The sequence below is a fragment of the Geotrypetes seraphini genome, chromosome 5 (assembly GCF_902459505.1).
Source record: "Geotrypetes seraphini chromosome 5, aGeoSer1.1, whole genome shotgun sequence".
In the NCBI taxonomy this organism is placed as follows: Eukaryota; Metazoa; Chordata; class Amphibia; order Gymnophiona; family Dermophiidae; genus Geotrypetes; species Geotrypetes seraphini.
This window is the reverse complement of record NC_047088.1, coordinates 231,330,220-231,348,033: the sequence shown is the minus strand read 5'-3', so window position 1 is coordinate 231,348,033 and position 17,814 is coordinate 231,330,220. Positions and strand designations below refer to the sequence as shown.

General features: G+C 43.7%; 1 protein-coding gene across 1 annotated transcript in view; it reads right to left on the bottom strand.

The window, feature by feature from the left end:
* Nucleotides 1-17,814, bottom strand: part of LRP1B (LDL receptor related protein 1B) — a 1,445,547-nt gene that overhangs the window by 1,082,565 nt on the left and 345,168 nt on the right. The gene's annotated exons all lie outside the window — the stretch shown is intronic.

Sequence of the window (17,814 nt, the reverse complement as noted above, 5' to 3'; positions counted from 1 at the left end):
CAGCTATTATAGGATGGGGATTCTTTGTCAGAAATGCCAGCGTTTGGTGTCTGTAAAGCTCCTCCGATGACGCAATAATCTTTTGATAAATGTTATGGAAATAAATAAAATAAATACATTTTTTTAAATACCTTTTGCGTCATGTGCCATCATTCATGTACACTTTACCCACCTATGAGCAAACCTGCTCAGTACCTCAGGCCATAAAGGATCCTCGACTTTTCTCAGTGGCATACCTAGCATATGTGACACCCAGGGCCTATCATTTTTTGACAACCCCCCATCTGTATGAAAAACATGATTTTTAGTAGCAATCCACATGTCACACACGAATACCTACGAAAAGGCAGCATCTTACATACTGCAGTGAACAGTACATCAGTAAACCCATTGTAAAACTAAACAAGCCAGACTAGTACAGATCAATCCTACACAGTTAATCCTAACAGAAAACCATGTCTTTTTGAACACACAGAACACAGAAAACACCTTCGCCTAGTATGTAATCACAAACTAACCCCTCCCCCTTTTACAAAACTGTAGTGTGGTTTTTAGCCACGGTGGTAACAGCTCAGATGCCAACACTAAAAACGCTCAACAGTTTTGTAAATGGGGAGATAGAATAAAAATACGTAGACAAAGGTTAAACTGAAGCACCAAGAAGTTGGACTCTACATACAATGCAACATCACAGAAACAGCGATGCATCTCACCTAAAGCAAAAAATAAATAAATAAATAAATATAATTTTTTTCTACCTTGTCTTCTCTGGTTTCTGCTTTCCTCATCTTCTTGTCACTCTCTTCCTTTCATTCACTGTCTACCCTCTCTCTGCCCCTTCTATATGGCATCTTCTCTCTTTCTATTCCTGTTCTAGAAACTTTATGCATCCCCCTTCCATTTCTCCCTTCACCCCCATTAGTCTGGCATCCATCTTCTTCTCTTCCCTCCTCCAATGGTCTGGCATCTCTCCTCTTCTTCCCTTCCCTCTCCCACATGGTCTGGCATTTCACTCTCTCCTCTCCCTTCTTCCATCAGCATCTGCCCCCTTTCTCTCCCTCCAACCCAATTCCATACAGTATCCTTCCCCCTTATGTCTCTTTCCCTGCAATTCCATCAGCATCTGCCCCTTTCTCTCCCTCCACCATGCTTCCATACCACCCTACCCCTTTTCTCACCCTTCACCATGATTCCATACCACCCTGACCCCCTTTCTCACCCTTCACCATGATTCCATACCATCCTGACTCCCTTTCTAACCCTCCACATCACCCTGACCCCCTTTCTCACCCTTCACCATGATTCCATACCACCCTGACCCCCCCTTCTCACCCTCCACACCCTCCCATAACACCCTGACCTTCTTTCTTTCCCTTCACCACCCTACTATGCTCCTTTCTTTCTCCATCCTAAATCAGCAAGGTCCCGCGATGACTGCTTCTGCTCCGGATGGAAGAGGTAAGTGATATCGGAGGGGGCTGGGCCGGCAGACGCAGGGAGTTGAGGCAAGATCCCATGATGACTGAGACTGCTGGTCCACCCCCCCACGTCACTTATCTCTTCTGGAACAGAGGCGGTAGACGGCGCAGTCATTGCGGGACCTTCATTCACTTCAGCGTAGCTGCCGACTCTGCTCTGTTATAAGTACGACAGCCGCGCTGAGGTGCCGTTTGGAGCAGTGCGATAGGTTCTAGATCCAGCCGGTTGAGCACCCCCTTGGAGAGTGTACCCGGGCCTACTGCCCCCACCCCGTCCCCCCATTTGTACGTCACTGACTCTTCCTACCAATAATAATTTGGTTTTAGCAAGATTCAAGGCTAGTACTTGATGTAGAATCCAAGCATTTAACGTTTGGAAACATAATATTAATTTAATTTTCAATTCACTTTGCCAATCGGACTTAGAAAATAAAAACTGGACATCATCGACATATTGACAATAACTAATACACAACTTACAAAATACATCACCCAATGACGCAAAATAGAGAATAAAAGAAGCACTGATAAAGCAGATTCTTGTGGAACCCCTTTACATATAGAAATCAACCGGAAAATACAACGTCCGCTCTTTACCTGTATTGATCGATCTTAAAAATAACAAACCAATCATATCTTGATATTTAATTAAGGGCATCATCAATCTGGGTAAATTTCTCCATTTCTCTTTATCTAATTCTAAAAGCATCTGGCCAGTTTCAAGTGTTCTTATCTTTACTCCAGTCTGAATTTTTTTATTACTTCTTTTCAGATTTCATGTCTCTAGCTTGCTTGCACAAAATTTAATCTTTTGGATTATTATGGGTGCTACTACCGATATTAATTTTGTGATTTTTTTTTTTTTTACAAAGCTGCACGAGCGAGTGCTGCATAGCAAATGCTCGGACGCCCATGCAATTCTTTTGGGCATTGGAACATTTACCAAACTAGTCCACGCTTTTGAGCTTTGTAAATGAGGGGGCTTTATCTATCATCCTCTCTGCTTGGGTGTCGATAGCATTTTGCTTTTTCAAAGTCATTCTTTTGAACCCTCACCACTGCTTGGAATATTGCTACTCCTTAGGTTTTGGCCAGGTACTAGTGGCCCGGATTGGCCACTGTGAGAATGGGCTACTGGGCTTGATGGACCATTGGTCTAACACCGAAAGGCTATTCTTATGTTATTATGTTCTTACTTATATTAGCCTTGCCACTGGTCACCTCCAAAATTTTACTCAACTTTGTTAGCATTTGCTGTGCCTTTCGAAACTGTGACATTTTCAAGGCAAAATCACCTTCAGACTGTTCCACTCTCTTCTGTCCATTATCACTCTCTGCTTGCTTTAATAGGATTTGTTCCATAAATTGTGTGTCCTTGTTTAAGTACTTTTCAGTCCTTGAAAACTCCTCATCTACAGTGATAATCACTTTGCTTTGCCAGCCATAATCCTCTCATCCCCAAATACAGAGTATCTCCACAATACTCTAACTGTTAAATAGTCCAAGCCTAACTCTACAATTATATAAAATAGTTATACAGTATTCTAGTGGGGGGAGGGGGGAGACGTGCTTAATGTAGACTACAATTAAGACATGTTATTTACTGTTAACCCAGGTTATTACTAACTAGCCCCCTGTTTTACTAAGGTGCGCTAACCAATTAACGTGTGCTAATCAAATTAGTGCACGCTAAACGCTAACACGTCCATAGACTAACATGCACCCGTTAGCGTTTAATGCATGCTAAATTGATTAGTGCACACTAATCGGTTAGCGCACCTTAGTAAAAGAGGGCCTAGGTCTCATTGCATAAAATGGGATCTGTGCTTAAACAGTGCAAATTAATAGTAAAATAACCCACTTTGATGATAGCCCAGATTGACAACTATATCCCTAAATCAATCAATCTATCCGACTAGAGCAAATGGTATCCTATATAATAAAACCCTAAGCGCGCATGTGCACTTAGGGTTTCGTGTTCCCAGCCGCTGTGTTTTGTGATCCGTGGCCGGATTATATTTTAGAATGCGGAGGCAGGGAATACTCTGGAGCTTCACCCCTCCTACCCTCACTCACCAACTGCTGTGGGTGGGCAGAGCGTAGGCGTAAGGGGCCTGGCTCCCCGGCTACTGCATCCAGAACACGCCGTTGAAAGCGGAAGATGGCGGTGGGTTGGCTCACCTCACGGCAGATGCGCAGGAACCAGCTCTAACAGGCTCGCCCTCCCTCTTCCCCGTGCTCTGCTCCTCTTCCGTGGACGGCATGTGCTATGGGGATGATGCCTACTTCGTGGCCCGGCACCAGTCGGCGGACGTGCTCGGTGAGTTTGTCTTCTCTGGGGGGAGGGCTGCTGAGCAGAGAATAGGTGCTGCTGGACCAGGGGAGCAGGGAAGAGGGACAGGGGAAGCACGGAAGAGGTGCTGCTGGACTGTGGGAGCAGGAAAGAGGGATGGGGGAGCACGGAAGAGGTGCTGTTGCATAGGGAAGTGGTGTGGGGGAGGGAAATGCTGCACAAGGAAATGGAGGGGGAGGGTATGCTGCTACTGCACAGGGAAGTGGGGTGGGAGGGAAATGCTGCTGGTGAGAAAAGGGGGCTGGGGCTGAAAGGGAAAAGATGGGAGAAGGGGGCTGGGGGGGAATGGGTTTGGAGCTGGGGCTAGGGCTGAAAATAGGGGACATGTGAGGGAAGGAGGCTTTACTAGCACCCATTAATGTAACGGGCTTAAACACTAGTAGAATATATTTATATAATGAAAAAAATCTAAAAAGGGAGCACACCATAAATCACATATAACCAAAATAAAGTGTGTTTAATGTTTTACTTTTCCTGGGACGGTAGAGGACCTGTATAAACCCATATAGTTATAAAACACAATCCTCAAAGGCTCAACAAGTTTCCAGGTTTCCGAGTTCATTTTAGTTTTGGTATACTACTCATTACATAACTGATTGGTGTACAATTTTAAAAAAGAGGTAAAATAAATAACTTACATAGAAGAACTAAAAATTATATATTACATACTATAGGACATTATATTTGATACATAAAGGAAAAAAATATAGGGAGCAGGGGAAGAACTACATTGTCTTGAAAGAAAAGAGGGGGAAAATAAATCACAGGAGGATAAAGGGCTGGGATAAGGAGAAGTTCATTAGTAGATGAGTGATCCACATTCAGGCACAGACTTTGGCCTACAGGCCGTTTTAAACTATGCTATTCTGGAGCACAGACTTATCATTGGCTTTGTAGCTCCAGGAAAAAGAAGCAGCGCAGCAAAATATCTACTCGTAGAAAAAAAGGAAAACTCCTACTTGTAGTAAAAAGCACTCTGCTTCAAAAGAACTGGAGCCACTAATACTATAACAGGAAACCCTCTCCCGACATAGGAGAGAAAAATCAGAAAGGAAAAAATAACGCTCATAGAGTTCCTATGAGTGTCATTCAGCGCGGCTTTCTGCGCTAGAAACTGCTAGCGCAGTTTCGTAGAAGAGGGGGATAGCTATGCGAGCAGAGGCACCAAATATTTTTACCAGCTCTTCCCCCGACTCTCCCCTCAAAATGTTCCTCTCCTGTTCATTGCAAAAATGGCCGGTCATTGCCAATATTTTGTGACACTGCCTGGTGAAGTGCCACTGCGCATCGGCAGTCAGCGCGCAAAACAAGATTATGCAGGCAGGAGTCTCTCCTACCCCTTTAAACTGCTTTGAATATCAATCATTGTGTTGCTAATTTACTAAGGTGCACTAGTGTTTTTAGCACACGCTGCATGGCCGCATGCCGCATGCTAACCCCGCGCTACGCACCAAGAACTAATGCCAGCTCAATGCTGGCGTCAGTGTCTAGCATGCGTGCTAAAACTACAAGCGCAGCTTAGTAAAAGGAGCCCTAAGTGTCAGCGCATAAAAATTTATCAGGCTCTGTTGGCCCCTTTCCTATTTTTAGACCTGTATTATAGAGAATGGCATGGGGACAAATCTGTCCCCTTCACCGCAGGAACTCAATTTCCCCGTTGCCCCATTCCTATAAACTCTGCAGATGAGGACAGAGCTTGCAGGAATGGGGCAGGGGCAGGAAAAGAACGTGTGGGGATGGGACAGGAAAATGAGTTCCCACGGGACGGGAGAAAAATTTTGTCCCCGTGTCATTCTATAATGTATTATTCTCAAATGGATGTTCCTACCACACAGAACTACTGCATACTGTGCATGGCCATTTCTACCATGTATTTAGCCAGTGCATCATCAATGTGGAAGAATAGCCTAATAGTTAAAGCAGTCAATGGAGAGCCAAACTAGGCAGTATGTCATCAGATTCTGTTCTCTAATACTAGTGGAATTAGATTTGTTCCAACTGGACATCTCGTTTCCTATAAGTGGGTCCTTTCACAGATTTTCTTCGGTATTTTAAATCGTTTGGTGCAATCCCTTAGCGAGGGCGAATAATTTTGTGTTTTTCGAAGACGGCTGATGGAGAATTAATGTTGCAGCCCTTGATAAAACTGGAGGCGAAACAAGGCCATTGTTGGGCTTTATTTGTGAATGCAAGATAAATACAGCTGGACTTTGCTTTTTTTCCCCAACTGTTATAGTTGTGAGTTGTTGATGATATGGGACTGTGTCTAGGAAAACTGTATTTAAAGACACATTTTGGCAATTTTTTTTTTTGAAGACTGCAATAGAGTGATATACCTAAAGTGGAGTTTTTTGACCAATGACTGGAGAAGCTCCTATATATAAAATATATTCAGTTTCATGAAGTTGGGACTTGGAGCACATCTGAGGTCTTCCTTTTTCTCTACTATCTGAAACTTATGCAGTCTCTATTGATATAATTGCTTATATTACACTATATTATATCTTAAATAATAAAATGCTAGCCCGTGCATGCGCACTCGCGACGCGTGTTCCCTGATCCCTTTTCTGTTGGGATGTGGCCGCACGAGTGCGCATGCGCGCTTAATAGGTCACTGGCAGAAGACGAACCGTCACAGAGGGAGTGAATGCGGAGTCCTGCCGTCCCTCAAACGTAAGTCTCCTCCTTTGCCCGACTCCGGCCTCTGCTCCTCACCAGTCCTGCCTTCGGTCCTGTCCCTGTTAAACCGGCTGCCAATAACAAAGCCAGATGCCATGGGTTCTTCCCTTTTGCCACATTGCTAAAGGCTCTGCCGGTCTCGATCCTGTCCATCTCTGAAGTTACTTCCTGATTTTGAGGGGCGGGATCGAGACCGGCAGAGCCTATAGCGATTTAGCAAGAGGGAAAGCCCCCGTGATGTCTGGCTTCGTTATTGCCAGCCGGTTTAGTGGGACCGAGACAGGACCGAAGGCAGGGCTGCTCACAATCCAGATGTACTCATCACTTCCCCCCTCCTTCCAGCGGCCGGCAAACAACATGGAGGACTGCTTCCGGGAGGAATCGGCTTCCAGCCTTATATGTCAGGCCTGACTCGCGACTCCATTGGAAGAAGCAAGGCATAAAAGGTGATGGGCGGAGAGAGAGATGAGGTGTTGGAGGAAAGAGGGGAGAAGGTATGCTGGATGGAGGGAGCAAGACAGATACTGGTTAGAAGACTGAAAATCAAGGGGGAAGAGAGAGAAAGAGAAGATGCTGGAAGGGAGGAATTAGCAAAAAACAACAACCAAACTTCCAAAAAAACAAACTGGAGAAATAGAAGCAGATAGAGATGCAGAAAAATAAATGGAGGAAAACTGAAAGATAAGGTTAAAGTCAGAGATGGATGTAGGAGAGGAAGTGAAGACAGGAATGAGAGAAGAGCCAGATAGACTGCAAACCCTGGTAAGAAAATTGAGAGAAGAGAGCAGAAACTGGGATAAACATGAATAAAATGGCCAGACAATAAAAGTAGACTGCTTTCTTTTTATATTCCAAAGTGTATAGTGTTTTTTCTCTTTCTCTGCTGTTGAACTGCATATTGCTGGACAGGGGAAGCAGGAAGAGGTGCTGATGGACAGGGGGGGGGGAATGAAGGGAGGCCTACTGCTGGACAGGGGGAGCAGGAAGAGGTGCTGATGGACGAGGGAGCAGGAAGAGGGGGGAGGTAAAATAAAGGGAGTAGGGCTGCTGTTGGATAAGGTGAGCAGTGATGGGGTGGGGGAGGACACAGAGGAGGTAAAAGGAAGGGAGAATGAACAGGGGGAGCAGACAAGGGGTGGTGGACAGCCAAGGAAAAAAAAGAAAGAAAGAAAGATAGAAATACAGAAAGCGGCTAAGGAGAGAGAAAAAGAAATAAAGACAGACACACACACACATATTCTAGCACCCATTAATTTAACGGGCTATAAGACTAGTTATATTATAATTTTTTAGGTTTGCTGGTAAGATTATTTATTTTATTCCTCTTTATAACATTCATTTTACTGATTTTTTTTTTTCTGAGCCAGAAAACTGGAAAGTGTCACATAAGAATATCTAAAAAATATCTATCTGCTTTTGTGTGCGCACGCATTGGTCTGAAACATACTTTTTAATGTAAGTACAAACTTGTGCAACATACCATGGCATTTTTTTTCCCTCTCTTTCTTTCTTCCTAAGTGCTTTTGGTTGCTGTCCAGCAGAGATGAAAGTGTGACCTCAGGAAGGGTTTACCTCCTCACCTATCTCAAGCTGAGAAGTTGACACTTTCTAAACTGATGTTTCAGCACCATTCGAAGCAGTAGGCTGTCAGCAATGAACATGTGCATTTGTGCATTTAAGGTGATAACAGGGAAGACTAGACGGTTGCAAATGTGTATTTTTATTGCAGCCTGGTCTTCATGTACCTCGGAAGATAACAGACCATTATATAAAGTATCCATTATTAACACCCAGTGAGATGGAGTTTCAGTCAAGGGAAAAAAAAACCCACTTTACTCCATAGGTGGCAAAATGATAAAAACCTTATACCAGAGGAAAAAAATAAATTTCAGAAAAGGAACTAATCTGTAAACATAGCCCACAGGCATTGATTTTACCAAGGTCAACATTTTTTTTTAAAATCTTCCTACTGTCACACAGATGTGAAAGCAAGTTTATTGAAAACAAATAAACAAGCAAATAAATGAATAATCATTGAATATTCTATGAGGGAAATTTAGGCTCCCTTTTAATCAAGCGGCTTTAGGGTTTTTTAAATCACTGGTTGCTGCGGTAAAAGCGCCGGTGCTCATAGCTTTTAATGCAGCGGCTGGTGATCAAAAAAAACCTAATGCAGCTTGATAAAAGGGGGCTTTTCTTAGGGATGGGCTGTTATTTGCAAGGAAATTTTATTTGCTGTTAACATTATGTAATCTTCTTAAACAGCAATTCTTAAGGTACCGTAGGATTTGCTCTCATACTCAGGACTTTAAAGTGTCAGCCAAACATCTGTTTAAATCTTTGGCTGATAGAGGCTATCCCAAGAGGGTTGTCAAAACCAGCTAAAGGAGGGCGAAAAATAATCACCGTGAATGGTTACTAAATTCTAACAGGGATAGAAGTAAACAGAATGCCAGCAATGAACAGTTGATGACTTGTGTCCTTAGACATAATACTCAATCTGAGGCATTATCAAACATCATTCACAGTCATTGGAGAATATTAAAAGGATATCCATGTTTTGAGGATGTCCATTTACGACTAGCGTATACCAGGTCTCGCAACCTCAAGGAGCATTTTAGTCTCAAGCCAGATTCGAACAGTCCAAGAGAGAGCTCCCCGGGTCATCACTCTAGCTGTGGAGGGTGTCAAATTTGTAGTATGACAACTCAGGGCTCTACATTTGAAAATCCTTTCAATCATAGGATATACACTTTAAGGCACAAAACATCATGTAGATCAGACTACGTAGTGTATATGATTAAATGTCCCTGTTCAAAATTATATATAGGGAAGACCACTAGACAATTCAGAGTGCGCATGTTTACACCTGCAACGAAAAGAGACTCCGCTGGTATCCCATTGTTTATTACATCAACACACATTTCAACAACTGACCTGTATGGTCATTGATCGGGTGCTAGAATCATGCAGAGGAGGAGACAGGGGTAAAAAGTTATTGCAATTGGAACAAAAGTGGATAGATAGGCTCCACACAGTACAACCTAAGGGTCTAAACATAGCCGTTAATTGGCAAACTTTTTTCAACTAAGAGTCTAATTTCAGCACCAGGTTTTAACCTTTACCTTTAACTTTAAATGTCAATTTCCATTAAGTATTAACATCCAGTGTGACCAAGAATTTCTTGTTTTGGATCAACATTATATTTTCTAATTCAGGTTAGAAAAGATACTGTAAGGTCCGTGTTCCGGATATGACGTCAGACGCCGCCAGCGAATTTAAAGATTGAGGTTCGCGGCTGGTGTCTCGGTCATTTTCCTTCTGTCAAGATCACGGCAGGGTCGGCATAGTCCGCATTGCTAGATTACAGTTAGCAAAATTACTAAAGGAAAAAAGTAAGTGTTTTGTAACATCATTAGTTAAACCTATGTAGTTTTAGTATTTCCTGAAGGTAGTGTAGTCATGTGATATTTTCTTAGGACATTCGTACTAAGGAATTTTAAAATAATATATAGAGATTTGTGTATTGTCACGATCCTAGCCCTAAAGCTAGACTCGTGCCTAGCCTTGTTAGGGCTAAAGCTAGCCCTAGGTTACAAAAGGCTCTTCAAATAGATAGGGTGAGTAGCAGTAGAAAAGAAAGTACTGACTGGCCCTTTAATGAAGAAACAAATAACCTTCAGGGAGTAGAGGGTACTCTGGGGAATAGCCTAGAACAGCCTCTAGGGCAGCCTGCTCTCTCTGCTAGTCCCCAGCTGAAGGGAATAATCAAGAAACCAGGAAGAGCTAAGCCTGCAGCACAGATAGCTCCTCCTTCGCTAAGAACGGGGCGTGCTCGTTTGTGCCATTTAGAGGAGGTTCTCAGGAGGAAAAAGTTAGTTCCTCCTGGACCTGCTTCAGGAGAGTACTCACCTGATATTGCTCTCGAGATACAGGACATCGAGATGAGGGGAGCTGACGCTGACTCTGTGACCAGCCAGCAAACAGTTCCAGAGTCCATGGACTGGACCCATACTGAGGGACTGCCTGAAGATTCTTCCATGGATCTAAGTTAAGTGGCAGGTCTGCTTAGGTTACAAGGTAGCAGTAATAATTGCTCTGTGTGTTGCTTAAAGCAAATTACCCTGTAAGGGGAATGAGTGTGATACTGCTATGCTGATTTAAAGCAGAAAGAAAAAAAACACGTTTTTGTTCTGTTCTAAACTTTAAATGCCAGAAGATCAGAAGTTTATTTAGTTTTCTTTCTGGCTGTTATAATTAACTGAGGGAAGTGAGTAGTTGGGGAGAATCCACTTTCCATACAAGGAGGGTTAGTGGGGCCATTCGTGGCATTCTGTTTTACAGAAAAGTTTAATAGTGGATTCACTTACTCCCCTCCCCCACATCAGTTCAGGGAAGCTGATTGGGAAGAAGCCAGCTGAACTTCAGGGCTTGATTCCAGCACTACTAACAGTACTGGCTATAAGGCTGAAAGACTATTGGAGTTTAAAGCAGTAGCATTTTTTTTTTATGTTTATTTGGACTATCTGAGGTCAAGGTTTTTGTTGGACTATGTTATGACTTTACTTACCTGCATTAAGGTGGTAGCTGAGCCTTACTGTTTGGACTCAGCTATATTTTTGGTTTGTGGAATATCCTTATAATTGTGGAGTCAGGACTGCGCGTGAAAATAGACTCCAGCATTCCAGTACATAATAAAGGTACTTGATTTTGCACCACGAACTGTTTTTTTTGTACTAATTTTGTATTCTGCATTATGAAGAGTGTTCCAGCAGGACTTCCTACCTTAAGGAAGCACGTCGAGATTGCATTTAAGTGAGCAGAGACCGGCAACACTGGAGGCACAGGTACCGGCTCCGCTACAGTATTAAGTGCTTGATAAATAGATGGATGTCTGTTCTCTTTATAGATTGGCTGTTTATAAAATAGCGGTTCTGAAGAAGCCCTTGGTAAATTCATGGGGCGAAACGGAGATCCTCTGTCTTCATCAAGTGTGGACGTCAGTCGGCTCGTATCACTGAGCTAAGTACCACACTGCTTATAGCACTTTCAGCAGAAAATAACAGTATTAAATCTTACAAAAGAGCACTAGACAGAGTATCTGATTTAAAAAAAATATATTTATTGAGAAAACTTGAATAAAAATTTCTTATTACGATTATTATATAAATATTAGTGTTTAAGCCTGTTACATTAACGGGTGCTAGAAAGCAGCCCCCTTTCCCTCTCCCCCTCCAGTTCCTCCCTGACTGTCTCTCCATGGTCCCCCTTCTGTCTTCCCCCTAAGCAAAACGATCTGCCTCCCAGCACACCTCTACCCCCGAAGCAGCCCCCTTTCCCTCTACTCCTCCAATTCCTCCCTGACAGTGTCTCCGTAGACCCCCATCTGTCTCCCCTCCCAAGCAAAGCTGTCTACCTCCCAGCACACCCCTTCCCCAAAGCAGACCCCTTTCCCTCTGCCCCTCCACTTCCTCCCTGACTGTCTCTCCGTGGGCCCCCTTCTGTCTCCCCCCCCCAAGCAAAGCTGTCTGCCTCCAAGCACGCCCCTCCCCCAAAGCAGGCCCCTATCCCTCTCCCCCTCCAGTTCCTCCCTGTCTCTCCGTGGCCCCCCTTCTGTCTTCCCCCCCTAAGCAAAATGATCTGCCTCCCAGCACACCCCTCCCCCCGAAGCAGCCCCCTTTCCCCTCCTGTGAGAATTTTTACCTGCATGGGCCACCTGCAGCACTCTCCAGCCGTTCCTCTGAGCTGAAACTCCTTCACGCACCTCCCGCCTACACACTGTTGAAGATGCGCGCCATTCTCGTGGTCTGGCCAGCTCCCCTAGTCCCTTGCCGTCCCCCCCTCCCTTCCTGCGGTCCCGACAAACCTCAAGCTGCCGCGGCCTCCTCCCGGCAGCCACTGCTCTGCACTGCCTTGCCATGGCAGCATCTAAAGACACTTCGGCCGGTAGGGCCGTATTGTGAGGTGGAGAGCAGGGAAGCTTGTCTGGCGCGCATGCGCACTCGTGCTGCCGCGACAGATCAGGGAACACGCGGCGCAAGTGCGCATGCGCGCTTAGCGTTTTATTATATATGATATCATAATAGCATCACACTTATATGAAAAATAAGTCTTAGTAGTACTGGGTTGTAGAAGCAGGAAAAAACGCACAGTGGAGCATGAGCAAAATGCAAAGCGGCTATTCAATCTCCACCCCTTGCAAGCTATTGCTATTGTGGTGATAGCTCGCAAGCGGTGGAGCCCAGTACTATGAAGACATCTTTTTCAGATAAGTGTGATGCTATTGTGATATATTTATATAATAGTCATAATAAGAAATATTTTTTTCCACTTATCTTGGGAGTTTTTTGACCGAGAATGTGTCTGCCTGTCCCAAAGTTAGTATATTGGGATAGGTTTGTCTAAATGGGTAGTTGTTTTTGGCACCTCTATTAGACACTTTTCTCCAATTTTGAATACTATTTATATGTATGATTGTTTTTGTGCTGGTTGGATTGTTGGATGTTTTTTGTTGAAGGTCTAACTTTGAATGACATGTGGTAGATGTTGTTTTCAACAATGCCTACTATGTTAGCTGCTGTTCATAGAATCAGGCCCTCAATGTCTCTGTTCTAACAAATCAACATTGAGAATAACACCTATTACCAAATACATTTAGGATTTGGTAATCTGATTTAGGATTTGGTAATCACTCCATTGTAGCACTGTAAGGATTAGGGAAGCCACCCCTTTAATTCTGTAAACAGCATTGGAAGTTAGGTGACAGTAGGCACCCTACCAGGAACATAACGTAATTGAATTAATTGGCTTTAATTGACATAGCAATTAACTGCAACATTTAAAACCAATTACAAACTCATTTAAAAAAAAGATGCAGAATCGCGCCTACAACATGATGACATCTAGCAGTGCCTAAAGCCGAAGTAGGCGTGGTTAGGGATAGAGATGACCTTAGGCACCACTATGCGTGATTTGCCATAAAACTTACCCCCTCTTTTACAAAGGTGTGCTAAGCTTTTTAGCGCATGCTAAATATTAGCACATGCGAAACACACGCTAAATGCCAACACGTGCATGTTATCCTATGGATGCATTAGCAGCGCACAAGTTGATTTAGCGTACGCCAAAACTGAACTAAAACGCTTAGCACGCCTTTCTTAAAGAGGGCCTTAGGCGCCAGAAATGTAGGTCTACATTACAGGTGCCTAGGTTTTTTCTTAGGCGCCGGTAGCCACAATTCTGTTAGCGGCACCTAAGCATGACTGACATGCAGACGGTACTATTTTTTGTAAGCATCAGCTGATTTTGGTGCCATTAACAGAATCCAGGCCTTACTGTCTAGGAATGAAAATTCTGTTACATAGTGCAATGGACTGTTAGCGTCCAATTATTGATGCTAATTGGCTCATTATCCAATTTAGTTGCTTGTGTTTTTTCAGGATACTGCATATTTTTTGCTTTTGGACATTTCTGTTCCATTTATAGAATCCAGGGGTACGTATGTACATAAGAACATAAGAACATAAGAAGTTGCCTCCGCTGAGGCAGACCAGAGGTCCATCTCGCCCAGCGGTCCGCTCCCGCGGCGGCCCATCAGGCCCATTGCCTGAGCAATGGTCCCAGACTATCCCTATAACCTACCGCTACTCTTATCTGTACCCTTCAATTCCTTTATCCTCTAGGAACCTATCCAAACCTTCTTTGAAGCCTTGTAACATGCTCCGGCCTATCACAGCCTCCGGGAGCGCGTTCCATGTGTCCACCACCCTCTGGGTGAAAAAGAACTTTCTGGCATTTGTTTTAAACCTGTCTCCTTTTAATTTTTCCGAGTGCCCCCTTGTACTTGTGGTTCCCCGTAATCTGAAAAATCTGTCCCTGTCTACTTTTTCTATACCCTTCAGGATCTTGAAGGTTTCTATCATGTCTCCTCTAAGTCTCCGCTTTTCCAGGGAGAATAGCCCCAGCTTTTTCAGTCTGTCAGTATATGAGAGGTTTTCCATACCTCTTATCAGTTTAGTTGCTCTTCTCTGGACTCCCTCAAGTACCGCCATGTCCTTTTTGAGGTACATAAATGTTTGGTATATAAGAACTCATGCACATACACCTATAACTGCATAAGTGCTAGCATAGTGCGTGCAAAAAAAATTGTGAATTGGGTAAGATAGCACCATGAGGCTTCTGAACCTACTACTGCACCAACCAGAGGGGTGTGATGAAGACAATCTCCAATGCTAGAGGGGGAGAGTGTGGCACAGTGGTTAAAACCATAGGCTCAGCCCCCTGGGTTTAAACCCACACTGCTCCCAGTGACCCTGCACAAGTCACTTAATCCCTCCCCCTCCCATTGCCCCAGGTACATTAGATAGATTGTGAGCCCACTGGAACAGACAGGGAAAAATGCTTGAGTACCTGAATAAATTCATGTCAACTGTTCTGAGCTCCCCTGGGAGAACAGAATAGAAAATTGAATAAATACAGTGGTGCCTCACACAACGAACTTAATCCGTTCCAGGAGCAAGTTTGTTATGTGAAACGTTCGTTGTGTGAAACGCGTTTTCCCATAAGAATACATGTAAAACAAAATAATTCGTTCTGCAGCCCTGTTTTCCCATAAGAATACATGTAAAACAAAATAATTCGTTCTGCAGCCCTACATTTCCCTCCCTCCACCTCACCTTATATGCAGAGTTTGCCAGCTTTCTTTTTCACCCAGCCGCACGCTTTCAAAAAGCTGTGCACGCACAGCTGCTGAAGTTGATCAATGTTCTCCTCTCCTGCAACTTCCGGTTTCCGGTTGCGTCAGAGGAGAAGATTGAACAACAGAGCATGCGCGCATGTGCTGCTCTTTGAAAGTGTGTGGCTGGCCGAAAAAGAAAGCCGGAAAACTCGGCATCTAAGGTAAGGTGGAGGGAGATGATGGAACACTGCATTCAGACAGGAGGGTGCTGCTGTTCCTGGCTCACATTAGGAAGCGGCGAGAGTAGTTCCGCCCCCCCCCCGGGCCCCTCGGGCGACTTCGTTGTGTGAAACGAAGTTCGTTATAGGGAGCAAGACAAAAAGTTCGTTATGCGCAGCGTTCGCTGTGCGAGGCGTCCGTTATGCGAGGCACCACTGTAGTATGAAAAGCTTCAGCCTCTGATAACCAGAGCTGGTATTGTGACATCATAATGCCTCATTCCACCAATGCCTAAGAGCCAACCTCATCAGTGATGTCACAATGGCTTGATTGCCCTATATTTTGATTTCTACAGCCTCAGCACCCTGAGTGATTTCAAACCTACGCTGTTCCTTGTGACCCTGAGCAAGTCGCTTAATCCTCCCATTGCCCCAGGTACATTAGCTAGATTGTGAGCCCACCAGGACAGACAGGGAAAAATGCTTGAGTACCTGAATAAATTCATGTCAATTGTTCTGAGCTCCCTTGGGAGAACGGTATAGAAAATTGAATAAATAAATAAACAATGCTATTCCAATAGTGCACAGAATAGCATATGGAAGACAGGTTTTAGAGGGTTTTTTTTTTTCTTTTCTTGTCTTAAATAAGGTACAGTCTTCTGTTCTATTTTCTCTGTTTCTTCTAATACCAACAAGCACTGACAGGTGTTGGCCAGGTTAAACATTTGAACAGCTAGCACAAGCTATGCCTGTGTACACTTCCCCCTCCGTATTCGCGGTGGTTAGGGGCAGAGCCGGCCCGCGAATATTTAAAAAACTGTGAATAATATTTGGGCCGGTTCTACCCCTAACCCCCACTTCCCCCGGCTCTTTTAAGCCCTGAAAGTCCCCCTTAAACCTTACCTGGTGGTCTAGCGGGTTTTTGGGGGCAAGAGCGATCTTCCCATGCTCCTGCCTCGTGCAGATCGCTCACAGGAAATGGCTGCCTCGAGCTCCTGTAGTCTCTCGAGCCATTTCCTGTGAGCGATCTGCACGGGGCAGGAGCGTGGGAAGATCGCTCCTGCCCCAAAAACCCACTAGACCACCAGGTAAGGCTTAAGGGGGGAGGGGGAGGAAAGGGGCTTACAGGGCTTAAAATAGCCCGAAAAAAGAAAAAGGAATTTTAGGTTTAAAATCGTGAATACGTGAATCCGCAGATGCGGAAACCGCAAATACGAAGGGGGAAGTGTATATAGAACTTTACCTGTAGCATTCCTGGTCCTATTTTTTTTTTTTCTTTTACTAGGACTGTACTCTTTCTGCTTCTTTTTTTTTTTTTTTTACCCCATATCAGTTGTCTGCTTTGCGTGCTACCCCTGCTGATGCTGACTGCACAGTATGATAATCAGCGCTGAAAAGTGTATTCCATCACAGCTCAAGTAGAAATGTGAGCTAGTAAACTCTGGTATACATGGACAGCACCAGACAAGATGGCAGCCTCTCAAGCTGCTGAGGTAATTATGTTATCACTGAATAGTTGAGTTCTCAATTGTCTGCAGCTGTAGAGTATTAAAAAAATGAATTAATCTGCAGCCTGGTCTTACCATATGACAAATTGTGTCTCTTGTTATTGGTAAAAAAGTGTAGTGTGGGAAACGAGAAGGGATTGGGTGGGAGGGAAAAAAGGAGAGAGGAGGGGCCATAGGGTTTATACCCTACCAAAAAAAGGGTACACTTTGTTTTATGTTGTGACCTATGCTAAAACAGGAGACATAAACCTTGATAGAAACAGCCAAAATGAAATTTTAAAAAAACAAAACTGACTGAAGATACGGAAGAATTTTTTAAATTGATACCTAAAGAAAAGTCACACTACTACAACTCAATGTGGACAATGGTAATAACACAGTACCATATAAAGAAAAACAACCACGTAAAGAAAAATCTAATCCCCATCACTTTTGATCTAAATCCCAAATTTTCAGTGATTGAATGGCAACACTTTTTTTTAGTGTAGTATGATTGGTTATGTTCTGCGATAGATTTAAGATAGTTCCAATAAGAAGAGATCATGTGTTTTTCATTCATTGGTGTAAGCCACTTTCTCAGGGTTTATAACTTTAAAACTGCCATTTTCCAAATGAAAGGAAGCTGTATGGATCTAGTAGGAAGGTGAGGAAACACCTAGAGAAGGTATTTAAAGTAATTCTATTCAGTTTATTTGATACTGCTATTTTTTTTTTACATAGTGGGATATGTAAAGAAATCAACGTGAAGGCCATTCCCTGACACAGCGGTTTTGAGCATCGCAAAACGCTACAGCATTGGACTGACTTTTTTGACTGCAGGAATACGAAGTTTTGCGAATCAGGAGACGGTTAGAAGAAATCCACAAGTACAAAAGTTAAGTGATTAGTTTTTTGAACGGTT